Below are 27,689 nucleotides of genomic sequence, written 5' to 3'. Positions count from 1 at the left end.
TCCCCCATCACCACCCATGGCAACATACAGTAGAGGGTGAGGCCTGACGCAGGGGGATCTTAGTTATCGTGGTTAGTTATCATGTTAGTCATGATGACTAGTCATGTTAGTTATCCCGGTTAGTTATCTTCGTTATCATGGATCCAACAGGGGGTCTTAGTTATTGTGGTTCATGTGGATCGGTGTCTGGAGATCCAGGATGCTGAGGCAGACTGGATGCGTAGGGAGAGGGGGGTGCTAATGTCCTATCCACCTCAGGGTCCCATCTGGGGAGGATTCCTTGGAGAGATAATAATAACAGCATTGACAATGATGATAGCAACTTTCTTAGCACTCAGCTCTTAATTGGCATCTTTCTGTTGTCAACCTCTGAAGTGAACCTCTGGTATTCCCTAGTAGCTCAAAAAGTAAAGAGTCTGCCTGCAATGCAGGAGACCCAGGTTTGATCCCTGGGTAAGGAAGATCCCTTGCAGAAGGGAATGATTACCCACTCCAGTATTCTTGCCTGGAGAATCCCATGGACAGAGGATCTGTAGCCTGGGGGCTATAGTCCATGGGTCTCAAAGAGTCAGACACAACTGAACGACTAACATTTTATACCCCCATTTTGCAGATGAGGATGCTAAGAATTAGCAAGAGTATATGTATTCCCCCAGTTCATACAGTTAGTAAGCAACAGCTCTGAGTTTTACAGTTTAGTCCTTCTGGCTCCCAAGCCCTGTCTCTGATCTTTAGGCTGTTCTGTCTGTCATCCCAAGGGAAATAGGATAGATTCCCAGGTGTCTAGATCCTGTCAGTGGTTCTGAATCCTTCAATGCCCCCTTTATAACAAATAGTTTGTGATGCCCTCTTTATAATCCTGAAAGACAGTTCATGCCTAGATCATACAGTTTATCTACAAATACTAAAAACAGTAATAACAATAATATGCCAGTCAGATGGTAAAGGAGAAATAAAAGGAAAGCCATTTGTAATGAAATAGAAATATACATTTCTCTAGATAAAGGCAATGGCAACCCACTCCAGTACTCTTGCCTGGAAAATCCCATTGACGGAGGAGCCTGGTAGACTGCAGCCCATGGGGTCGCGAAGAGTCAGACAAGACTGAGCAACTTCCCTTTCACTTTTCATTTTCATGCATTGGAGAAGGAAATGGCAACCCACTCCAGTGTTCTTGCCTGGAGAATCCCAGGGACGGGGGAGCCTGGTGGGCTGCCTGTCTATGGGTTCGCACAGAGTCGGACACGACTGAAGCGACTTAGCAGCAGTAGCAGATAAATGCTTGGGCATGCCCACACTTAAAGATTTTCTGAAGCAGTTGATCCCTGTAGTCATGTCTAAAATTGAGTAAATACAGAGTTACCAGAACAGATGGGTATAGGTGTGTTGAATGGGCAACTTGAACACTGATGATTCAACTGCTGAAAAACCTCCAAACAGAATCCTGTATCACTTTCCCTCAGCTTACATCATCAGAGCAATCCATAGACAATTTAGAGTGGATTAAAGCTGTGCAGTGAGTTTTTGTGTTTACAGGAAATAGATTGGGAGGGTTGGATTTATATGATTATAAACAGGTTTGGGGGGCTTCCCTGGTGGCTCAGCTGGTAAAGAATCCGCCTGCAATGCGGGAGACCTGGGTTCAATCCCTGGGTTGGAAAGATCCCCTGGAGAAGGGAAAGGTTACCCACTCCAGTATTCTGGCCTGGAAAATGCCATGGACTGTATAGTCCATGGGGTCGCAAAGAGTCGGACACGGCTGAGCAAATTTCACACAAACAGGTTCTTCCACCTACATATCTTCCAGGGTACATTTGGATCATGGCAGGACAGAAGGGAAGGGCCACTGCCCACTAATGCCAGTTGTTTCCTCCAAATCAGTGTGATAACTCAGAATGACCTCTCTGTTTCCAGAAGGCAGTGGTTGTGGTTCAGTTGCTCAGTCACGTCCAACTCTTTGTGACCTCATGGACTGCAGCACTCCAGGCTTCCCTGTCCTTCACTATCTCCCAGAGTTTGCCCAAAGTCATGTCCATTGAGTTGGTGAGGCCATCCAACCATCTCATCCTCTGCTTCCCTCTTCTCTTCCTGCCTTCAGTCTTTCCCAGCATCAAGATCTTTGCCAGTGAGTTGGCTGTTCACATCAGGGGGCCAAAGTATTGGAACTTCAGCTTCAGTCCTTCCAATGAATCTTCAGGGTTGATTTCTTTTAGGATTGACTGGTTTGATTTCCTTGCTGGCAAGGGACTCTCAAGAGTCTTCTTCAGCACCACAATTCGAATGCATCAGTTCTTTGGTGCTCAGCCTTCTTTATGGTTCAACTCTCACATCCATATGTGACTACTGGAAAACCATAGCTTTGACTATATACACCTTCATTGGCAAAGTGATGTCTCTGCTTTCTAATACACTGTCTAGGTTTATCATAAGTTTCCTTCCAAGGAGCAAGCATCTTTTTCCAAGGAGCTACCAGAAGATGGTACCTCTCCCCCATCTCCACTCCTCCACTGAAAGCTACCCTCATAGGTTATCATGGTGGGGCAGGGCGGGGTCTGAAGTTTAGAGAGGCACACGGGCACTCACAGTTCCCACCCTTCCCACACACAGTGAGTTTCATCCCTGCTGTCTACAGTTCTAGATGCTACCTCCTGGTTGACCTGATAAATAGTGGCCAGTGTCTCAGGTTGGCCTAGGGACTGGGCAGGCTTAGCCTGTAGCCATGTAAGAAAATGGGGAAAAATAAATTAATGAACACTGAGTGTTTACTCTGAGTTGGGCACAAGGTCATTCAAACAGGACTGACTCTGAAGGGATTAATTTCTACCATATTTTAAAAAGTTGTAATTTGGGGGACTAATCAAATGGGAGTCTCAAAACAGACAGTATTGTGTAGTGTTCAGAGTACAGCTGACTCTCCAGCACAGCCCCAATGCTACTCTTCATCAGTCAAGGAAATTTGAAAGGGCATTTCTCTCGTGCTTTCAGGTCAACTCCTACTCATCCGTCAAAACCCAACTCCAGCCTCACCCTTTTTGTAAGTTATTCCCAAGCCCACCAGTGCGAGGGAGTATTCCCTCCTCTGGGCTCCCATCCGTAACTCTCACCATGACAGTCACCACCGTGTGTTGTGGTCCCTGCTCTGTCTGTCTCCCCTGCTTCATGAGGCACTCCTTGAGTGTAGAGACCTTCTCTGATTCATTTTTAAGACCACCCCCGGCACCTTCCCTTCACCCTCAACACCAAACACAGTGTCAGCCGGCTGCATCACAGGCATGAATAAGTGGAGACCGAAGGAATGTTTGATTGAATCAACTCACTTTGCCCGCTAAGTGATTCTCAAAGCAGATCCTTTTTGCTGGGTGACTAAGTGGAACAGGTCACAGTCACCTGGGATTTAGTAGCGGTTGATGGCCTCTCTTTAAACACCGCAGCTTCTCCGTTAGCACCAATAGAGACAGGAGTCAGCATGTCCCTGCCTCTGTCCAGCCTCCCTCTGAAGAGGTTTATCCAAAACACTTCCCTCCGCGGGGGTTTCTTTCAAGCACATCTGTATCCTGCAGTCGTGTCTGTTAGCTGGGTCCCTCCACCCCCTAACCAGAGCTGTCAGCAGCAGACAAGAGGTGCTTGGATTGCACTTAGTTCCAGGCCACAGAGGGAGGGGCTGCTGTTTGCCAGCCCCCAGCGCCCACCTCATACTTGCCTTTTCCTCTTGTGTCTTCCCTGGGATCTGGGCACTGACCACCATCATCCTTGTCCTGTCTCTGCTTGTCATCCTAACCCCTCTGGGCCACGCACTAGGAACTTCCCCAGCCCAGGCTGTGAACACATCCTTCTGGAAGAGGGTGAGGAAGTCATGGGCTTTGGGGGCAGACCCAGGGACAAACCCCAGACGCCTTATTTCCTAGTTAGGTGCCTGAGGCGGGGGGTGTTGGTACTCCACCCACAGCCCTTGGATTCTTTGCAGTGTCTGGGAAACCCGCCTCCAACTGGGCTGTGCTTTTGCCTCCAAAGGCTTACACCTGCGACCCTCCTCTGGAGGCTACTGTTGGGCTGCGAGCCATTTATCCACAAGTGCAGAAACCTAGACACACCTGGGGATGTCAACCTCCCACCCCATCCCCGAGGCCCTTGACCAAAGGCTCTTGGGTGTGCAGGGGCCGATTCTCTCTCTCGCTTGCCTCACCAGGGCCAAGCCTGGGGATGACTCACACTGCAGGGAGGGCAGGACTCTGCCTGCGATGCCCGCCTTCTCTGCTCAGTCTGCCCCACCCCGTCTCCACCTTCTCCTTGGAGTACTTCCTTCATACATCTCCCATCTCTGGGTCTGCTTCTGCAGAGCATGAATCAGGACAGTGACTTCGGCAGATCATTGCACATTTCAGAGCCTCGGTTTTCTCATCTGTGACTTGGGGTTAGACATGTATATTTCTTAGACTTGTTGGCAGGATTAGATAAAATAGTATTTAAGGTGCCTGGTGTGGGACAAGTCGTGAGTCCACAGCTCCTGTTAGTGATCCCTCTTTTCAGAAAGTCAGCCTGGGTCACTAGCCTGGGAATGGGAGGCCTGAGTCTTGTTCTAAAGTTAGCTGATTAACCTTTAGTAAGTCTGTTTGCCTCTCTAGGCCTCAGACTTTTTCTTTCTATTTTAACAGCTTTATTAACATGCAATTTACATAGTATGTAGTCCACTTATTTAAAATGCACAATTCAGGGGTTTCCAATATGTTCACAGAGATATACTACCTTCACTACAATCTAATTGTAGAACATTTTCATCACCCCCAAGAGAAACCCCTACCCATTCAGTCACTCTCCTTTTCCTTCCGTCCCTTCTCAAACCCATGGCAACCACTAATCCACTTTCTGTGTCTGTAGATCTCTCTGCTCTGGACATGTTATATAAGTGCAGTCATATATGTGTGGTCTTTGTGGGTCACTCTCTTTGACTCAGTATAATATTTGCGAGGTTCATTCCTTTTCATGGCTGAATAATATTCCATTGTATGGATGTGCCCTACTTTGTCCATCCACCTGTTGATGGACGTTGACGTTGTTTCCATTTTGGGGGCTATTGTTTATAGTGCTGCTGTGAGCAGATTTTTGTACGGAAAAAGGGTTTTATTTCTCTCAGGCATAGATGTATATATTTAGGACTATTATACGGTGTTATACGGTAACTGTATCTTTAACTTTTCAAGGGATTGCCTGTTTTCCAAAGAGGCTGCACCATTTTACAACCTCATCAGCGTGTTTGAAGGTTTCCATTTTTCCATATCTTCGAGAGCACCTGTTATTGTGTGTTTGATTGTCTCCGTCCTGGTGTGGGTGAAGTGATGTCTCACTGTGGTTTTATGTGCATTTCCCTGATAGCTAACAATGTTCAGCATTTTTCTGTGTGCTTATTGACTGTTTACATAGGTTCTATGGAGAAATGCCTGTTCAGGGTCTTTGCTCATTTTATAGTCAGGTTATGTGTATTATTACTGCTGATTTGTGTGAGTTCTTTCTATTGTCTGGATATTAGTCCCTCATCAGCTACGTGACGCCTCAGTTCTCCTGTTTGTGACTTGCTTTGTTTCTCAGATTAGAAACAATATATGTAAGGGACCCGACACACCCTGAGTAGCTGCTGTTGTTGTTCAGGCACTAAATTGAGTCGGACTCTCTGCGACCCCATGAATTGCAGCACTCCAGGCTTCCCTGTCCTCCGTTGTTAGCTGTTTGCTCAAAGTAGCTGTTAGCTGTTGTCATTAATAGAACATTCATTTAATTCCCAGCGTCAGGTAAACCTCCAGATATCATCTGATCTGATCCTCCACTCCATCCACCCATTTCACAGATGAAGCAACTGAGGCTGGAGGAGGGAGGAAGTTACTTCCTGCTGTTGGCTTCAGAAATGGCTTACAGCAGATCTGGGATGGAGCCCAGATCATGTGGGCAGGTCACCTCCTCTCCTTGCACCTCAGTGGTCTCATCTGCGAAATGGAGATGACGGAGGCGTGCAGCTAGCCGGCACTGAGCAGCTCACGTGTGCAAGCACTGTTTGAAAAGTGTCATCTTGCTCAGTCCTCCCATCGCCACCAAGTCCTACATGTCCATACCTGCCCATTCCACAGGTGTGGAAACTGATGCTCAGAGAAGTAAAGGCCCTCACCCGAGGGCTCGTGTCTAGAAAGTGACAGCACTAGGATTTAACCCCAGGATTGTCCAACTCCAATGCCCATCCTAGCTTTAGCTGTGCCTCCTGGGAACCACTTTCCCCTTTTCCTTCCTTTTCTGATATTCATCATGACTATATCGTACACTCTCGAATGACCATAGAGGAATCCTGAGGAAAAAGAAAATCCTTTTATCACTTCTTAGATCTCCTGATCTGATACTTTCAAATGCAGTCCAGGCTCAGCTGAGAACCACCTTCTTAGAGTGATGGACTGGGGAAGCCAGAAGTTTAACTATCTCCAAGGCCACCCCCAGTGTAGATCGTGCTGAGTTTGGGGGCAAAGATCCCTTGGGGCAAATCTGCCTCCTCAGTGGGGGTGGAGGTGGAGTCCTTGGGGCAGGGAATGTATCTCTTTCACTGCTGTGTCCCACTGCCCAGCATAGGAAACCATCAGAGCTGGTGCTCAGGCAGCACGTGGTGAATGATAGCAGTTGATCATTGGAAAAGACTCTGATGCTGGGAAAGACTGAAGGCAAAAGAAGAGGAAGGCAGAGGATGAGATGGTTAGAGAGCGTCACCGACTCAATGGACATGAGTCTGAGCAAACTCCAGGAGACAGTGGAGGACAGAGGAGCCTGCTGTGCTGCAGTCAAGTCGCAAAGAGTCAGACACCATTTAGCAACTGAACAACGGTTGCTCAGAGAAGATGCCTTGAGCTTCAGTCTTAACCACTGACAGCCCCTGACTTTCCACCTCCAGTTCAGTTCAGTCGCTCAGTCGTGTCCGACTCTTTGTGACCCGAAGAATCGCAAAACGCCAGGCCCCCCTGTCCGTCACCAACTCCCGGAGTTCACTCAGACTCACGTCCATCGAGTCCGTGATGCCACCCAGCCATCCCATCCTCTGTCGTCCCCTTCTCCTCCTGCCCCCAATCCCTCCCAGCATCAGAGTCTTTTCCAATGAGTCAACTCTTCGCATGAGGTGGCCAAAGTGCTGGAGTTTCAGCTTTAGCATCATTCCTTCCAAAGAAATCCCAGGGCTGATCTCCTTCAGAATGGACTGTTTGGATCCCCTTGCAGTCCAAGGGATTCTCAAGAGTCTTCTCCAACCACAGTTCAAAAGCATCGATTCTTCAGCGCTCAGCCTTCACAGTCCAACTCTGACATCCATACATAACCACAGGAAAAACCATAGCCTTGACTAGATGGACCTTAGTTGGCAAAGTAATGTATCTGCTTTTGAATATGCTCTCTGCTACTGCTGCTGCTAAGTCACTTCAGTCGTGTCCAACTCTGTGCAACCCCATAGACGGCAGCCCACCAGGCTCCCCCGTCCCTGGGATTCTCCAGCCAAGAACACTGGAGTGAGTTGCCATTTCCTTCTCCAATGCATGAAAGTGAAAAGTCAAAGGGAAGTCCCTCAGTCGTGTCCGACTCTTCGCGACCCCATGGACTGCAGCCCACCAGGCTCCTCTGTCCACGGGATTCTCCAGGCAAGAGTACTGGAGTAGGGTGCCATTGCCTTCTCTGAATATGCTATCTAGGTTGGTCATAACTTTTCTTCCAAGGAGTAGGCGTCTTTTAATTTCATGGTTGCAATCACCATCTGCAGTGATTTTGGAGCCCAAAAAAATAAAGTCTGACACTGTTTCCACTGTTTCCCCATCTATTTCCAATGAAGTGATGGGACCGGATGCCATGATCTTCGTTTTCTGAATGTTGAGCTTTAAGCCAACTTTTTCACTCTCGTCTTTCACTTTCATCAAGAGGCTTTTTAGTTCCTCTTCACTTTCTGCCATAAGGGTGGTGTCATCTGCATATCTGAGGTTATTCACATTTCTCCCGGCAACCTTGATTCCAGCTTGTGCTTCATCCAGCCTGGCGTTTCTTGTGATGTACTCTGGATAGACGTTAAATAAGCAGGGTGACAATAGATAGCCTTGACGCACTCCTTTTCCTATTTGAAACCATTCTATTGTTCCATGTCCAGCTCTAACTGTTGCTTCCTGACCTGCATACAGATTTCTGAAGAGGCAGGGCAGGTGGTCTGGTATTCCCATCTCTTTCAGAATTTTCCACAGTTTATTGTGATCCATACAGTCAAAGGCTTTGGCATAGTCAATAAAGCAGAAATAGATGTTTTTCTGGAACTCTCTTGCTTTTTCCATGATCCAGCGGATGTTGGCAATTTGATCTCTGGTTCCTCTGCCTTTTCTAAAACCAGCTTGAACATCTGGAAGTTCACGATTCATGTATTGCTGAAGCCTGGCTTGGAGAATTTTGAGCATTACTTTACTAGCGTGTGAGATTAGTGCAATTGTGTGGTAGTTTGAGCATTCTTTGGCATTGCCTTTCTTTGGGCTTGGAATGAAAATTGACCTTTTCCAGTCCTGTGGCCACTGCTGAGGTTTCCAAATTTGCTGGCATATTGAGTGCAGCACTTTCACAGCATCATCTTTCAGGATTTGAAATAGCTCAACTGGAATTCCATCACCTCCACTAGTGATGCTTTCTAAGGCCCACTTGACTTCACATTCCAGGATGTCTGGCTCTAGATGAGTGATCACACTATCATGATTATCTGGGTCGTGAAGATCTTTTTTGTACAGTTCTTCCGTGTATTCTTGCCACCTCTTCTTAATATCTTCTGCTTCTGTTAGGTCCAGACCATTTCTGTCCTTTTTCAAGCCCATCTTTGCATGAAATGTTCCCCTGGTATCTCTAATTTTCTTGAAGAGATCTCTAGTCTTTCCCATTCTGTTGTTTTCCTCTATTTCTTTGCATTGATCGCTGAAGAAGGCTTTCTTATCTCTTCTTGCTATTCTTTGGAACTCTGCATTCAGATGCTTATATCTTTCCTTTTCTCCTTTGCTTTTTGCCTCTCTTCTTTTCACAGCTATTTGTAAGGCCTCCCCAGACAGCCATTTTGCTTTTTTGCATTTCTTTTCCATGGGGATGGTCTTGATCCCTGTCTCCTGTACAATGTCACGAACCTCATTCCATACTTCATCAGGCACTCTGTCTATCAGATATAGTCCCTTAAATCTATTTCTCACTTCCACTGTATAATCATAAGGGATTTGATTTAAGTCATACCTGAATGGTCTAGTGGTTTTCCCTACTTTGTTCAATTTAAGTCTGAATTTGGCAATAAGGAGTTCATGATCTGAGCCACAGTCAGCTCCTGGTCTTGTTTTTGTTGACTGTATAGAGCTTCTCCATCTTTGGCTGCAAAGAATATAATCAGTCTGATTTCGGTGTTGACCATCTGGTGATGTCCATGTTTAGAGTCTTCTCTTGTGTTGTTGGAAGAGGGTGTTTGCTATGACCAGTGCATTTTCTTGGCAAAACTCTATTAGTCTTTGCCCTGCTTCATTCCGCATTCCAAGGCCAAAATTGCCTGTTACTCCAGGTGTTTCTTGACTTCCTCCTTTTGCATTCCAGTCCCCTATAATGAAAAGGACATCTTTTTTGGGTGTTAGTTCTAAAAGGTCTTGTAGGTCTTCATAGAACCATTTAACTTCAGCTTCTTCAGCATTAGTGGTTGGGACATTGACTTGGATTAGTGTGACACTGAATGGTTTACCTCGGAAATGAACCGAGGTCATTCTGTCATTTTTGAAATTGCACCCAAGTACTCCATTTCAGACTCTTTTGTTGATTATGAGGGCTACTCCATTTCTTCTAAGGAATTCTTGCCCAAGTAGTAGATAAAATGGTCATCTGAGTTAAATTTGTCTATTCCTGTCTATTTTAGTCCACTGATTCCTAAAACATCATTGTTCACTCTTGCCATTTCCTGCTTGACCATGTCCAGTTGACTTTGATTTATGGACCTACCATTCAAAGTTCCTATGCAATATTGTTCTTTACAGCATCGGGCTTTGCTTTCACCACCAGCCACATCCACAACTGAGCGTCATTTCCGCTTTGGTCCGGCTCACTTTCTGGAGCTATTTCTCCATTCTTCCCCAGTAGCATATTGGATACTTACCATTGTGGAGGGTTCATCTTTCATCTTCCAGTGTCATATCTTTTTGCCTTTTTCTTACTGTTCATGGGATCCTCGAGGCAAGAATATTGGAGTGGTTTGCAGTTCCCTTGTCCGGTGGACTACATTTTGTCAGAACTCTGCACCATGACCTGTCCATCCTGGGTGGCCCTGCATGGCATGGCTCGTAGCTTCATGGAGGTACACAAGCCCGTTGGCCACAACAAGGCTGCAATACCTGTGATCGTTTTGGTTAGCTGTGATTGTGGTTTTGTTCTGGAGGCTTTTGAAATGTCTGCCCTCTGATGGATGAGGTTAAGAGTCTTGTGCAAGCTTCCTGATGGGAGGGACTGGCTGTGGGGAACACTGGGTTTGCTCTGCTGGGCAGAGCCATGTTCAGTAAATCTTTAATTGCCTGCTGATGGGTGGGGCTCTGCTCCTCCCCTATTAGTTGTTTGGCGTGAGGCCACCTAATCCTGGCGTCTACAGGCTCTCAGTTCAGTTCAGTGCAGTTCAGTCGCTCAGTCGTGTCCGACTCTTTGCGGCCCCATGAATCGCAGCACACCAGGCCTCCCTGTCCATCACCAACTCCCGGAGTTCACTCAGACTCACGTCCATCGAGTCCGTGATGCCATCCAGCCATCTCATCCTCTGTCGTCCCCTTCTCCTCCTGCCCCCAATCCCTCCCAGCATCACAGTCTTTTCCAATGAGTCAACTCTTCTCATGAGGTGGCCAAAGTACTGGAGTTTCAGCTTTAGCATCATGCCTTCCAAAGAAATCCCAGGGCTGATCTCCTTCAGAATGGACTGGTTGGATCTCCTTGCAGTCCAAGGGACTCTCAAGAGTCTTCTCCAACACCACAGTTCAAAAGCATCAATTCTTCGGCACTCAGCCTTCTTCACAGTCCAGCTCTCACATCCATACATGACCACTGGAAAACCATAGCCTTGACTAGACAGACCTTTGTTGGCAAAGCAATGTCTCTGCTTTTCAATCTGCTGTCTAGGTTGGTCATAACTTTTCTTCCCCGGAGTAAGCATCTTTTCATTTCATGGCTGCAGTCACCAGCTGCAGTGATTTTGGAGCCCCCAAATATAAAGTCTGACAGTGTTTCCACTGTTTCCCCATCTATTTCCCATGAGTGATGGGACCGGATGCCATGATCTTCATTTTGTGAATGTTGAGCTTTAAGCCACCTTTTTCACTCTCCTCTTTCACTTTCATCAAGAGGCTTTTTAGCTCCTCTTCACTTTCTGCCATAAGGGTGGTGTCATCTGCATATCTGAGGTTATTCATATTTCTCCCAGTAATCTTGATTCCAGCTTGTGCTTCTTCCAGTCCAGCATTTCTCATGATGTACTCTGCATATAAGTTAAATAAGCAGGGTGACAATATACAGCCTTGACGTACTCCTTTTCCTATTTGAAACCAGTCTGTTTTTCCATGTCCAGTTCTAACTGTTGCCTCCTGACCTGCATATAGGTTTCTTAAGAGGCAGGGCAGGTGGTCTGGTATTCCCATCTCTTTCAGAATTTTCCACAGTTTATTGTGATCCACACAGTCAAATGCTTTGGCATAGTCAATAAAGCAGATATAAATGTTTTTCTGGAACTCTCTTGCTTTTTCCATGATCTAGTGAATGTTGGCAATTTGATCTCTGGTTCCTCTGCTTTTTCTAAAACCAGCTTGAACGTCAGGAAGTTCACGGTTCACGTATTGTTGAAGCCTGGCTTGGAGAATTTTGAGCATTACTTTACTAGCATGTGAGATTAGTGCAATTGTGTGGTAGTTTGAGCATTCATTCCTTGGCATTGCCTTTTTTGGGGACTGGAATGAAAACTGACCTTTTCCACTCCTGTGGCCACTGCTGAGTTTTCCAAATTTACTGGCATATTGAGTGCAGCACTTTCACAGCATCATCTTTCAGGATTTGAAATAGCTCAACTGGAATTCCATCACCTCCACTACCTTTGTTCGAAATGATGCTTTCTAAGGCCCACTTGACTTCACATTCCAGGATGTCTGGCTCTAGGTGAGTGATCACACCATCGTGATTATATGGGTCGTGAAGATCTTTTTTGTACAGTTCGTCTATGTATTCTTGCCACCTCTTCTTAACATCTTCTGCTTCTCTTAGGTCCATACCATTTCTGTCCTTAATTGAGCCCATTTTTGCATGAAATGTTCCCTTGGTATCTCTAATTTTCTTGAAGAGATCGCTAGTCTTTCCCATTCTGTTGTTTTTCTCTATTTCTTTGCATTGATGGCTGAAGAAGAATTTCTTCTCTCTTTTTGCTATTTTTTGGAACTCTGCATTCAGATGCTTATATCTTTCCTTTTCTCCTTTGCTTTTCGCCTCTCTTCTTTTCACAGCTATTTGTTAAAGCCTTCCCAGATAGCCATTTTGGTTTTTTGCATTTCTTTTCCATGGGGATGGTCTTGATCCCTGTCTCCTGTACAATGTCACGAACCTCACTCCATAGTTCATCAGGCACTCTATCTATCAGATCTAGGGCCTTAAATCTATTTCTCACTTCCACTATATAATCATAAGGGATTTGATTTAAGTCATACCTGAATGGTCTAGTGGTTTTCCCTACTTTGTTCAATTTAAGTCTGAATTTGGCAATAAGGAGTTCATGATCTGAGCCACAGTCAGCTCCTGGTCTTGTTTTTGTTGACTGTATAGAGCTTCTCCATCTTTGGCTGCAAAGAATATAATCAGTCTGATTTCGGTGTTGACCATCTGGTGATGTCCATGTGTAGAGTCTTCTCTTGTGTTGTTGGAAGAGGGTGTTTGCTATGACCAGTGCATTTTCTTGGCAAAACTCTATTAGCCTTTGCCGTGCTTCATTCTGTATTCCAAGGCCAAATTTGCCTGTTGCCCCAGGTGTTTCTTGACTTCCTACTTTTGCATTCCAGTCCCCTGTAATGAAAAGGACATCTTTTTTTGGGTGTTAGTTCTAAAAGGTCTTGTAGGTCTTCATAAAACCGTTCAACTTCAGCTTCTTCAGCGTTACTGGTTAGGGCATAGACTTGGATTACTGTGATACTGAATGGTTTGCCTTGGAAACAAACAGAGATCATTCTGTCATTTTTGAGATTGCATCCAAGTACTGCATTTCAGACTCTTTTGTTGACCATGATGGCTACTCCATTTCTTCTGAGGGATTCCTACTCGGGGTAGTAGATATAATGGTCATTTGAGTTAAATTCACCCATTCCAGTCCATTTTAGTTCGCTGATTCCTAGAATGTTGACGTTCACTCTTGCCATCTCTTGTTTGACCACTTCCAATTTGCCTTGATTCATGGACCTGACATTCCAGGTTCCTATGCAATATTGCTCTCTACAGCATCGGATCTTGCTTCTATCACCAGTCCCATCCACAACTGGCTATTGTTTTTGCTTTGGCTCCATCCCTTCATTCTTTCTGGAGTTATTTCTCCACTGATCTCCAGTAGCATATTGGGCACCTACTGACCTGAGGAGTTCCTCGTTCAGTATCCTGTCATTTATGGTAGGGCTAATCAGTTCAGTTCAGTCGTTCAGTCATGTTGGACTCTTTGCCACCCCATGGACCGCAGCACGCCAGGCCTCCCTGTCCATCACCAACTCCAGGAGTTTACCCAAACTCATGTCTATTGAGTTGGTGATGCCATCCAGCCTTTTGATGACCTCCAAAAGGACTTATGTCAAAGGTGCCTTCCAGGACGGCTGCTGCCAGTGCTCCTGTGCCCACGGCAGGCCGCTGCTGACCCATGCCTCCGCAGGAGACCCTTGAACACTCACAGTCAGGTCTGGCTCAGTCTCCTGTGGGGGTCACTGCTCCTTTCCCAAGTGTCAGGATGTGCACAAGTTTTGTTTGTACCCACAAGAGTCTCTACTTCCTCCAGTGCTATGCAAGTTCTGTAAGCAAATCTTCATTGGCCTTCAAAGTCCTCTTCCCTTGAGATTCCCAGGCCTCTGGGGGTTCCCAGGGTCTCTGGCACTGTTATATAATTGAATTGGCTCCACTCAGTCAGGCCACTTGCCACCCATCAGCACAGCTGCTGGGCTGGGGTGAAAAGATAAATTACTCAATAAACGGTATTGGAACAATTGAAGACACACCTGGAAAATATTAACTTGGACTGCAGCTTGCTCCTTTTACCAGAATTAATTCCAGATGACTCAGCATGTAATTTCCTAAAGCTTAAATACAACTACTTGAAGAAATAAGAGATTTTAAAAATAATCCCAAGGTGGAGAAGGTTTTCCTAGGTATAATGCATAATTTAAAATGTACCAAAATTTTTGATACACTCTAATACCTAAAAATTTTAAATGTCTTCATCACAATACAATTAGCAAGAAAAAGACAAATGAGTTATTTGGGAAAAATAATGCCAAGCATAAATCCTAGGAAGCAGCTAATTTTCTTAATATATAAAGAGCCCCTACCAATCAATAATAATAATAATAAATCCAACCTCATAAGGAAGAATGGTCAACGAAAATGAAAAGGAACTACAAATGGTGTTTAACCCTGTGAAATGATGCTCAACTTCCCTTATTATAAGTGTAAACTAAACTACAATTGGGTACCATTATAACATATTAGATTGGCAAAAAATTTTTAAGTTAGACAAGATACCCTGTTGTCAAGGTTGTGCAAAATCAGATACCCTCATAAATTGTGAATGTTGTACACATACTTATAGCCTTCAGGGAGATTACTTTGGATCTTCAAAAAAATTTTTTTAATGTTCAAATCGTTTGGCCCAGAAATTTTGCTTCCAGAAATCCATCCTACAGATGAACTTGTGCATATGTGAACCAATGATGGTCTGAGGAGAGTCAAAAGTGACAGAAGCTTGGAAAAAGCGAAAGTGAAAATATTAGTTGCTTGGCCATGTCTAACTCTTTATGACCCCATAGACTGAAGCCAGAAGGCTCCTCTGTCCATAGAATTCTCCAGGCAAGAATACTGGAGTAGATAGCCATTCCCTTCTCGGGGGGATCTTCTCAACCCAGGGATCAAACCTGGGTCTCCTACATTGCGGGCAGATTCTTTACCATTTGAACTGCCAGGGAAGCCCAACAGAAGCTTGGAAAGATCCATAAATATCCACCTCTAGGGCACTGGCTAAATAAACGGTCATCACTCCATATATGGCTTACTACGCATCTATGGGAAACAATGAAGCCAGCCTGTATAAACTGATAATAGAATGCTTTCCCAGAAGCAATTTTTTCAAAAGAAAGAAAGGAAAGGGTGGGTAAGAGACAACAAAAGAAAGAAAGGCAGGAAGGAGGAGGCCAAGAGCATGCAATGCACATGCCTGTGTGCACTTAGCCTGGCCCTGCAAGGGCACCTGAGGAAGGAGTGACAGATGCTTCTGGGAGTGAGTTCTGAGTGGCTGCTGGTGGGACAGGGCTTGGTTTTTACTCCATTTTCTTTAGTATCATTTTTTTTCTAACTCTGTGCATAAATCTATTTATTGCTGCTGCTGCTGCTGCTGCTAAGTCACTTTAGTCGTGTCCGACTCTGTGCGACCCCAGAGACGGCAGCCCACCAGGCTCCCCCATCCCTGGGATTCTCCAAGCAAGAACATTGGAGTGGGTTGCTATTTCCTTCTCCAATGCATGAAAGTGAAAAGTGAAAGAGAAGTCGCTCAGTCGTGTCCTACTCTTAGGGACCCCATAGACTGCAGCCTACCAGGCTCCTCCCTTCATGGGATTTTTCAGGCAAGAGTACTGGAGTGGGTTGCCATTGCCTTCTCCGCTATTTATTGCATGTCCAAATAAATAATAAACCAAGCAACACAGAAACACATGCCACATGAGAGGGGCTTAGTATAACCCTTCCCTTCCCCCTTATTGCACCTGAGTCTCCTCTCCTGCTAAAGTGGAACCCTGAATCCCAGCACTGCTGCCTCGCGGGGCCATTGTGAAGATCAGCACAGCCATCCAAAGGGAACCTGCTTGGAAGGTGTCCTGTGCTCAAACAGCAGTAGTAACAGCGATGATGTTGTTGTTATTTAAGGTTTCTCTGGGCATCGCACACAGCCGGTCTGCTTCTCCTGATGACTGAAATTCTTCCTCTCTGTGCTTCCGTTTCGTCATCTGTCAAATGTGCCTGTCTGGGTCTCACGTGGGTGATTCCTAACCCTGGAGGTCTGGAAGGCTTCTTCCTCTTTCTGATGGGAACAGTCTATTTCTTCCCTCCTCCTCCCCCACCGTTTACTGGAGGCCCCTCAAGTCTATGCAATTCCAAACCTTCCTTCTTCCCAAGCCTCGGAGTTGTGGAGTGGGGAAGGAAGGGACCCAAAGACCTGGAATAGCCCGCCCTCAAGGTCATTACTGTGAGCCCTGCTTGCTCCCAATGACAAACTGTCTTTTTCTCTGCTGACCGCAGTGCCAGCAGATTTATTTAAGTAAATCAAAAGTGTTTCGTCTCCTGTGACACAAATAAGGACGTTTTAAAAAGGAATACAGAAGGAAACTAGAAAGACACATTTGGAAAGACAACTGAAAATATGTCTTTCAAGTATTTTTTCTCTTAACCACAAAACATTACGAACAGAATCACAGAAGATTTGAAACATAGAAGCAAAAAAAAAAAAAGAATGTCTTCAGAGATCCCAACCCTTAAACACAACTCCTATTATAATTGGTATTTTTCTGTGGTTGTTAATATGGAACACTGTACACATTTAGTTTTATAGCTGCTCTTTCTCATTTAACATATGTCATGAGTATTTTCCCACAATGCTAAAGCTCTTGTACCCTCACATTTTAATAACTTCATAATATCGCATCAACTACTTGTGCCTTTGTGGACTTAAAATTTTCCTGTTGCTGGACATTTAGATTTCATCTCATTTTTTACTATTATACAAATATATGATGCAAAGTTTTCCTGCATATAATATAGGAAATGGTTCTTTGAGAGAGCATTCAGCTCAGTTCAGTCGCTCAGTCATGTCCAACTCTTTGCGACCCCATGAATCGCAGCACGCCTGGCCTCCCTGTCCATCACCAACTCCCGGAGTTCACTCAGACTCACGTCCATCGAGTCCGTGATGCCATCCAGCCATCTCATCCTCTGTCGTCCCCTTCTTCTCCTGTCTCCAATCCCTCCCAGCATCAGAGTCTTTTCCAATGAGTCAACTCTTTGCATGAGGTGGCCAAAGTACTGGAGTTTCAGCTTCAGCATCATTCCTTCCAAAGAAATCCCAGGGCTGATCTCCTTCAGAATGGACTGGTTCGATCTCCTTGCAGTCCAAGGGACTCTCAAGAGTCTTCTCCAACACCACAGTTCAAAAGCATCAATTCTTCGGTGCTCAGCTTTCTTCACAGTCCAACTCTCACATCCATACATGACCACTGGAAAAACCATAGCCTTGACTAGACAGACCTTTGTTGGCAAAGTAATGTCTCTACTTTTCAATATGCTGTCTAGGTTGGTCACAACTTTTCTTCCAAGGAGTAAGTATCTTTTAATTTCATGGCTGCAGTCACCATCTGCAGTGATTTTGGAGCCCCCCAAAATAAAGTCTGACACTGTTTCCACTGTTTCCACATCTATTTCCCATGAAGCGATGGGACCGGATGCCATGATCTTCGTTTTCTGAATGTTGAGCTTTAAGCCAACTTTTTCACTCTCGTCTTTCACTTTCATCAAGAGGCTTTTTAGTTCCTCTTCACTTTCTGCCATAAGGGTGGTGTCACCTGCATATCTGAGGTTATTGATATTTCTCCCAGAAATCTAGATTCCAGCTTGTGCTTCTTCCAGCCCAGCGTTTCTCATGATGTACTCTGCATATAAGTTAAATAAGCAGGGTGACAATATATAGCCTTGACGTAGTCCTTTTCCTATTTGGAACCAGTCTGTTGTTCCATGTCCAGTTCTAACTGTTGCTTCCTGACCTGCATATAGGTTTCTCAAGAGGCAGGGCAGGTGGTCTGGCATTCCCATCTCTTTAAGAATTTTCCACAGTTTATTGTGATCCACACAGTCAAAGGCTTTGGCATAGTCAATAAAGCAGAAATAGATGTTTTTCTGGAACTCTCTTGCTTTTTCCATGATCCAGTGGATGTTGGCAGTTTGATCTCTGGTTCCTCTGCCTTTTCTAAAACCAGCTTGACAACTCAAAATAAATACAAAAGGCCAGGAAACATTTTGGGGAAAAACAGCTCAAACTTCACTGGTAAAACTAGGATCACCATGAAATATCACTTAACTTCATCAAATTAACATTCAGTTTTTAAAATGACAGTATGCAATGTCATTAAGAATATAATGAAAGCATAAGTAATATAGCTTTTATGAAAAGCAATTAAGTATATATGTAAGTTATAGTTCAGGCTGAGGCAGAAAAAGGAAAGATGACCTCAACAGAAGTAGGTTACCTTTATTCAGGCAAGGAGGAGCGACAGTCCACCTAACGACCAGGCTGAGTGTGGAGAGGGGTCAGGGAGGCTCCATATTTATAGGGAGGTTTAGTGGAAGTGATAAGGGAAACGTTAATCAGGCGGGATGTTTTGGGTAATCTTTAGTGGAGATGGCATTTGTAGTTGGGCAGAGGGTGATAAGTCTTCTGGGCAGGTGTAGGGGGTGGAAGGTTTCTGGACAGGGGGTGATAAGTCTTCTGGGCAGGTGTAGGGGGTGGAAAATTTCTGGATAGGGGGTGATAAGTCCCAGATAGATGCAACCGGCGTGGAGCATCAGGATGGGACCTAACGTTCTGTTTTGTTTTCTCCAAAGTTAGATGATTCAGCAAGGGCCTTTGAGACTGTTGTTTTCTTTCCTAGGCCCCAAAGACTCCTTCATTCTAGACCCTGAAATCATAAAAAAATGGGGAAAAGGACGCCATATCTCTCTGGCTACTTCTTGCTGGATAGGGGGCAACGATTTTGGGTCTGGAATGGAGGATCGTCCTAGGGTCCAGGGTCTCCCTTTTCTGAGCTTGGGGTGAGACTCTCGAGAAGAAGAATGGTCTTGACCTGATCTTGAGAGATGGCCCGAATCAGTTCTTGGAGAAATCTTTGAAAGAGATTGAAGAGACAGGTTCTAAATAAGAGGAATAGAATGATAAGTACTAGTGGTCCCAGGAAAGGGAGCAACCAGGGAGAATCTGTTTAAACAGGTTTTGGGGACTGTAAAGGTTTTGTAACTCTTTTTTTGGGGCGTTCAATTCTGTCTCTAAGTTTTTTGACTCTGCCCTGGACTATGTCCATTTCATTAACAAAATAGCAGCAGTCATCTCCTAGGAAAAGGCAGGTCCCTCCCTTTTCTGTGGTGAGAAGGTCCAGGGCTGGCCTACTTTCTAGGGCCACAGAAGCTAATGAGTTAGTTTGTCTTTGAATTGAAACGAAGGACTCCACTACCTGCTCCATGTCTTCATTAAGTCCTTGGGACAGCTTGTAGCAGAAATGGGCAGAGGTCGAGATGCCTCCAATCCCGGTGCCTAGGGCTGCTGCTGTGCCAGTCCCAATCAGGAGGGGGGCTATGACAGCTGTCTTTTCCTGTGGGAAAGTTCCCCTTGGGGGTAGACTATTTGTTCTACTTCTTCTTTTTTTGAAGAATGTTAGGCCCGGGGTCAGGAAGACCAAGATGTAAGGTCCAGGGGGCTCCAAGGGGAGACATGAATATGCATAGGTCCGGCAGAGAATGAAGATTCCCAGATTGGTGCAATTATGCTGTTCCAGAGAACCCAAGTGGAACAGAAGGAAGGAGCTGAGTGTGTAAGACCAGTGCTGTTGAGACTAGAGTAGTTCATACAGGTTAGGCTTGAACAGGCTGGGAGTAGGACATTATCAGAGACTGGCCCAGTGAGTTGCGTAGTTTTCTGTTGGGAAGGGGAGGTATAGTTGCCCTGTGACAGCCAGGTTGAAGGTAAAGGAATTGCTGTGTGCGGTGAGGGAGACAGTGACATGCATGTCCAGCCCTGGGATGTATGCTGTGTGCACTGGAAGAATTGGAAGGAAGAGTTGAGAAGGCGGGTAAGGTGTTGGTTGCCAGAGGGAGGTTTTAGGAGAGGCCGTAATTGGGAAAGAAGGGCTAGGCGTTTATAAGGCTCAGGGGTTGCCTGTAACTGGGAAATTATGTTTTTTATGACTTGTTCTTGTTTCTTTTTTCGATTTTGATCTAGTACCCCGCCCCCATCTGAGTACCCCCAGTGGGTAATGGGATAAAAACATATGTTTCTTCCATTTGGCTTATGGCAGGTACTCACAAAACTCCCTCTCTTTTGTACTTTAACCGTGAGTAGGGGTTTGGACTTCTCACCCCCAAGGTTCATGGTGCATGGTTTTGGAGCTGTATTACAACATGAGGAATGTACATAGGAATAAATGTCAGAGCAAGGGCAGGGAGTAGCCAGAAGGCTGGGGGTGCAGCAAGGACAAGGAACAGAGGCGTCATGGGCTGTTAGTCAGGCAGCGCAGAGGAAATAGCACCCTAGGAGTAGAACCCAGCTAGCAACGCAGGCGACACCCACGGAAAGATGAAGGGTAGGTGGCCAGTCCTGAGGGAGACCGTTGCTAGGCCTATAGCAAGGATTAAGATTGAGAGTGCAGTTATAGTTAGACAGGGAGAGGCCAGTCAGGGCGAGGGGAAAAAGGCCCCACGTTGGTGGTTGCTTGAATCTGAGGAGGAACAGTGTTCATTAGGATGTAAAACGATGTAGAGAATGAGAGTAGAGAAATCAGTTTCGTCTGGAGTCAGGTTGTAGAAGGTTCCCTGGAGCCACGGGTGAGACACCAGTGTGCTCAGGTGTTTGGAGGAGGTTCCTGTTGGGGCGCTGGTCCAGAGGTCTGGTAGTAGTTGGGTCAGGAATAGTTGTAGGTTGAAGAGAGTCCAGGTCATGCAGCGTCGTCTTGGATGGTCGGCAGAGGTTGTCGCCGGGTGAATTTTAAGGAGGTGGGTCCTGTGAGGGAGACGTGATAGGGGTCAGTTAAGGAGGACAGCCCAGGGTCAGAGGCGACCCGTTTGAGGTGAGAGAGGTGTACCCGGGAGGTGACCTTCTTGAGTTTAGCTGCAGTTGGGGTAAGGAGGATAATTTTGAATGGTCCCTGCTACTTTGGGGTTAGGTCACCCTGGGGATTATCAGACAGATAGACCATGTCCCCAGTTTGTAAAGAGGGCAGGGAGGCTTGGGGGCCAGGGGCAGGCAAGTTGTGGTTGATGTATTTCCAGAGGGCATTGCAGAGTTCCGCCAGCAGAGGGGAGTGTAAGAAGCTTGGTATGGGAGGAGGTTTGGGGGGAGTCCAGGAGGGAGCATGGGCCTTCCATACATCACCTCAAAGGGGCTCAGCCCTAGGGGCTTTCTGGGCAAAGCCCATAATCTGAGGAGAACAACTGGCAAAAGTTTAGTCCAATCCAGATGTACTTCGAGGGTTGGTTTGGTAAAGGTTTCTTTGATTATTCGATTTATCCTTTTTACCTTTTCTGAGAACTGGGGACGGTATGGCACATGAAATTTCCAGGGTATCTGTAAGAATTGCACAAGCTGTTGGGTGACCTTGGACGTAAATTCTGGGCCATTATCAGACTGTAGGGATGAAGGCAGGCCAAACCTGGGGATAGTTTCTGTGAGGAGGATTTGGGCACGGTGTGGGCTCTTCTGTTTGTAGTGGGAAATGCTTCTACCCATCCCGAAAAGGTGTCCACAAGGACCAGCAGGTATCTGACTCTCTGGACCGGGGGCGTATGAGTAAAGTCTATCTGCCAGTCCTGTGCTGGGAGGCTGCCTCGCATTTGAAGGGTTGGAAAGGGTGTCGGTTTAAGGTTGGAGTTGGGGTTAGTACGTTGATGTGTTTGACAGGAGTGGGTAAGGTTACCTAAATATTGTTGGTCAGCATTGGATATGGGGAAGTGGTTACGGAGGAACTGTTGGAGTGTCTTGGATGAGGGATGAAAAAGTGAGTGTAGATAAGAGAGGATTTCTGTGGTGGTGGGAGGGTCGGGAGGAGTCAGAGCTAAGATGCCAGGGGACTGGAGGGAAGGATGGGACAGGGCTGTCTCCTTTGCCTTCTGGTCTGCAGCATTGTTGTAGGCTGATGTGAGACTTCCCTTTTGATGTCCCCTACAGTGGAGGATGGCGGCTTTGTTTGGTAAGAGTGCTGCCTCTAGAAGTTTGTGGATCAGGTCTGAATTAATAATGGGGGATCCCTTTTGGGATAGGAAACCTCTTTCTTTCCATATTAGGATGTTTGGGTGAAGTATATTATAGGCATATTTGGAGTCTCTGTGGATGTTAACCCTTAGATTTTTAGCCAGAGTTAAAGCTCTGGTGAGAGCTATCAGTTCTGCCTGTTGGGAGGTGGTGTGAGGTGGCAGAGGTGAAGCTTCAGTTCTCTGGGTTCCCTGATTGTCAGGTCCCCCTGGATGGTGGCATATCCTGCTGCAAAGGGTGGGGATTTTTGAGAGCTTCCATCAATGAACCAGTGTGGGGTGTCTGGGTCTAGGACAGGCTGATCTGTTAAATGTTGGAAGGGGTTTTGGGTAAGATCTACTGTTAGGCTGCAGCTATGTAGGAAGGGGTCTGTTGTAGAGGACATGGGTAATAAGCTGGTGGGGTTAAGGGGAGAGCAGGGGGAGAATGAGAGCTGAGGGTCGAGGGGAAAGGCGTGTAGGACCTGTACCCTGGAAGGGGGAAGGGAGAAGAAAGCCCGATGTGGTAGTAAGTCTCGGAAGGTGTGTGGAGAACAGACTGTTAAAGAGGCATGTCTAGAGAGTTGATTTGCTTCGGGTACGAGGGTTGCGATAGCAGCCATGGCCTGTATGCAGGGAGGCCACCCCTTGGTCACCATGTCCAGCTGTTTTGATAGACAGGCTATGGGAGCCCAGGTGTCTCCGGCCCGCTGACACAGAAGTCCCAGGGCCTGTCCTTGGTTGGAATGTGCAAAGAGAAAGAATGGTCTGGTGTGATCTGGCAGGTGGAGAGTTGGCACTCAGAGGAGGCTCTGGGTGAGCAGGCCAGCGAGGAGGGGTTAAAGAGGGGCTCATCCAGACATCCTTTAGTTGCCTCATAGAGCGGCTTTGCAGTGAAGGAGAAGTTCAGCATCCAGATACGGAAAAAGTTTAGGAGGCCGAGGATAGACAGGAGTTCCCTTTTCATTTTTGGAAGTGGACAGTTAATCAAGGCCTGGATTCTATCTGGGGGAATAGTTCTTTGTTGGTGGGATATGGAGAGCCCCAGCTGGGTGACGTTTGTCTGGGCTATTTGGGCCTTAGATTGGGATACCCGATAACCCCAGGATCCCAGGGCCCCAAGGAGTTTGGCAGTATGTCGGAGGCAGAGTTTTCGGGTTGGGCTATAAAGGAGGAGCTCATCTACGTATTGGAGGAGAGGACTCGGGGCTAGGTCGAGTGTCTGCAGGTCCTTTTGTAAAGCCTGTCCAAAAAAGTGGGGACTGTCTCTGAACCCCTGGGGGGGAACTCTTCATGTTAGTTTTTGGGAAACGTGAGTCTCACGGTCTTGCCAGGTGAAGGTGCAAAGGGGTTGGGAGAGGGGGTGGAGGGGGATGATGAACAAGGCGCCTTTAAGATCTAATACCGTGAAGTGGGTTGCAGGTGGGGGTATGGTAGACAGAAGGGTGTAAGGGTTAGGGACTCTTGGGAATGTCGATGTGACGGCCTCATTGACTTTTCGCAGATCCTGGACCAGGCTCCAAGAGCTTGGTCCCTTCCTTACTGCCAGAATAGGGGTGTTGTGTGGTGAATGGGTAGGAATTAGGATAGAGGCTTGAAGAAGACGGTCTATGGTAGGCTTAAGTCCCCATGGGCCTCCGGGGTGAGAGAGTACTGTTGGGCGATTATAGTCGAGGGGTCTTTTAGGGTGATGTGGACTGGGGGGTGATGTTTGGCTATGGATGGGTGACCAGTGTCCCAGACTTGGGGGTCTAAGGCGGGTGGATCCAAGGGAAGATCAGGGGTGAGGGATAGGGACCATTTAGGTGCCATCTGTATGCAGATATAGAGACTGTACTGGGGGGGTATGGTAATAAAGACCCCCAATTTGGATAACAAATCTCTCCCTAGGAGTGCCATTGGGCACCAAGGCATTATGAGTGTATGAGGGCCGATTTTCCAAATTGGCAGAATAATGGAGGGCTGATTTTTGGCCTTAGGGGAACTCCAGAGACCCCCTTGATTGTGAGTTCTGAGTCTTGAGTTGGGCCAGAGTAGGAAGTTAAGAGAGAGAAAGTGGCTTCTGTGTCTACTATAAAGGAGATCTTTTTTCCGGCCACACCCCGTCTACCCTAAGTTCCGAGCTTGTGTATGGGACATGGGCCGGGGGGCTGGAACCCGGGCCCCATCATCGGAACAACTCTCGTGGGGTTGGGCTGGGGTTCTGGGGAGAAGTGGGGATTTCCCCAGAGGCACCAGGGCATCCCTGTGGACATTCCACTCTCCAGGTCTGGGAGGTGGGGACCTCCCCAGGGGTGCCAGGGCGTCCCTGGGGACAGTCCATCTTCCAGTGTCCCCACGGGCCACAGGTTGGGCATGCTTTTGTGGGGGGCTGTGGGTTTGGGCATGCCTTTGCCCAGCGTCCTGACTGGTTGCATCAGAAGCAGGGCCCGGGGCGGGGGTGGTCTTAAGTCCCGTTCCGGGATGACTTGGGCCAGCCTGATCTCTTCCCTTACTTGCTGCTGCCAAAAAGGCATATTTAGCTTTTCTCTCACGTTCTTTTTCTCTCTTAGCCTCCTCCTCCCTATTATTGAACACCTTGAAGGCTACTTCTAGAAGGTCTCTCTGGGGGGGTCTCAGGGCCCTTTTCTAGTTGTCGAAGCTTGCGTCTGATGTCAGGGGCAGACTGGCTGATGAATTGAACGTGAAGGTAGAGTAACCGAGCAGGGGTGGTGATATCTGGGTTGGTATACTTCTGGACTGCCTCTGTGAGGCGTGCCAAGAAGAAGGCTGGATTTTCGTCTGCCCCTTGGGTGATTTCTCTGACTGCATTCCTTCTAGAATGCAGGTAATCATATGATAGAGTCTCCTGATCCCTGGGTCGCTGGGCTGGTAAGTCCAGTGGGGATCTAACTGAGGCACCGCCTCATCAGCAACTGGGCTATCCCGGTCTTGGTTATGTAAATGATCAGCATGGGCTTTTGTGCTTGCCAGATATGGTCTTTTTCATCAGGGGAGAGAATGGCATTTAGGATATAATATACGTCACTCCACATGAGGTTATAGGCCTGGGAGAGCCTCAGGAATTCTTTTCTGTGTCTGGTAGGATTTTCAGAAAATGATCCTAACTTTTCTTCTATCTGGCTCATATCTGACAGTGAAAATGGCACATGGACTCGGGTGGGGTCCTCTGGTCCTGCCCCCGCGCAGGGGGAGGGGGTTGGGGGGGGAAGAGGGGAGGGGGAGTCGGGGAGATGGGGTAGCAGGGTCGAGGGGGAGTCAGGAGAGGTTTCCGGGCCAGTAGGTGAGTTGGATGAAGGGGAAGGAGAGGGTGGTGGGTAGGGAGGGGGCTCATCTGCGGGTCGAACTCCAGGGGCGCGGAAAGTTGCAGTCTGCGGTTAGTTGAGGAAGAAGAGCCCTTTTGCTTGGGAGGCAAGGTGCATAGCAGGACCTTGTGGGTGGAGCAGGCGTTGCATAGGGAGGGCCTGCTCCGAAGGGTCCAAAAGGCTTGGGCATAGGGACCTCCGACCACTTGCCATTCCGTTTAAGGAAGTTGGTGAGATTTTGAAGAATGTTAAAATCAAATGTGCCTGCTTCAGGCCAGGGGTCTTGATTGTCTAATTGGTATTGAGGCCAAATCTGTGTACAGAGTTGTTTTAAACGGTTAGATTTGAGTTCAGTGAGAGAGAGTGGTTTGAGATTTTTGAGAACACAGGTCAGAGGGGAATCTTTTGGGACAGATCGGCCACACCCCATAACTGAAAGGCAAGCGGAGGCTCCTGTTGAGAGCTCCAGTCGTCACCCGGAGTCGCAATAGGAGTCGTGAGAAGAGAGCTCTGTGTCGAGGTGGAGCGTCCCCCACTGTCGCCTACAGAGTGGCCCTGGGCCAGGGCTCCCCGGGGCCCGGAGAGGACTGGGTTCTAGGGCGCCGCTAGAACACCGTCCGGATCTGACCTTAATCCAGGGGCCGGCTTGAGTGGCGTGTTAGCATGTAGAGCAGTCGAATGGTGAGAGTTCCCTGTTCGGAGGTCGGAGGTCGTCAGAGAGAGAGAGAGGGAAGGGGGATAGAGCCGAGGCCTGGGGGGGCCCGCAAAGCACCTATAAAGCCTTAGCCCAAGGCTTGCACCGCTCACGAAAGCACTGGCGTCCCCGAGGGGAACTTGAGCCCTGGCAGAAAAGTGAGCTCGGAGGATGTTCGTGCTCCCAGACTCCGGGAAAAAGGAAAACAATAAGAGTGAGGGAGAATGAGACAAGTGCCTTCAGCACCAAGAATGTAAGGTATAGTTCAGGCCGAGGCAGAAAGAGGAAAGACGACCTCAACAGAAGTAGGTTACCTTTATTCAGGCAAGGAGGGGCGACAGTCGGCCTAACGACCAGGCTGAGAGCAGAGAGGGATCAGGGAGGCTCCATATTTGTAGGGAGGCTTGTGGAAGTGATAAGGGAAACGTTAATCAGGTGGGATGTTTTGGGTATTCTTTAGTGGAGATGGCATTTGTAGTTGGGCAGGGGATGATAAGTCTTCTGGGCAGGTGTAGGGGGTGGAAGGTTTCTGGACAGGGGGTGATAAGTCCCAGAAAGATGCAACCAGCGTGGAGCATCAGGGCGGGACCTAAAGTTCTGTTTTGTTTTCTCCAAAGTTAGATGATTCAGCAAGGGCCTTTGAGACTGTTGTTTTCTTTCCTAGGCCCAAAAGACTCCTTCAATATATATCAACAACCTTAAAAATGTTAATGCCTTTAGACCCTACAGTTCCACTTGTGGAAATTTATCCTAAAGAAATAATCAGATACATGAACAGATATTTATATATAAGAATGTTCATTGCAGTTCCTTTTGAAAAGTGAAAGTGAGATAAAAGTGAAAGTGAAATAAAAGAAAAGTGCAGTTCCTTTTATTAATATATATTTTTAAAAATTAGAAACTCCTTCAAATGTTCAGGTGTAAGTTAAATGTATAAATTATGGTAAATCTGTATTATAGAATTTTTATATAGCTATTAAAAGTCATGTTTTTGCAGAATATATAATGACACAATGTCATGTTAAGTAAAAAATAGTGGATGCAAAGTCAAACAGCCAAAATAGTATCCCTCCAATTTTAGAAGAGATTCATGTTACACATTTTATTTATATAATGTTATATATTACCCTGCCAGGCTCCTATTTCCTTCTCCAGGAGATCTTCCCGACCCAGGGATTGAACCTGCGTCTCTTAAGTCTCTTGCATTGACAGGCGGGTTCTTTACCATTAGTGCCACCTGGAAAGCATATACATACATACATGCATACATAAACATATACACACATATAATATTATTTATATAATTTATGCATAGATAGAAGGCCGGTAGGAAATATACCAAAATATACATCAAAATGTTAACTTTGGAGGAATGGTATTAGGAATAACTAAGGAAT

This window comes from Oryx dammah, unplaced genomic scaffold (genome assembly GCF_014754425.2).
Source record: "Oryx dammah isolate SB20612 unplaced genomic scaffold, SCBI_Odam_1.1 HiC_scaffold_9, whole genome shotgun sequence".
NCBI classification, from domain to species: Eukaryota; Metazoa; Chordata; class Mammalia; order Artiodactyla; family Bovidae; genus Oryx; species Oryx dammah.
This window is presented reverse-complemented; position numbering follows the sequence as displayed.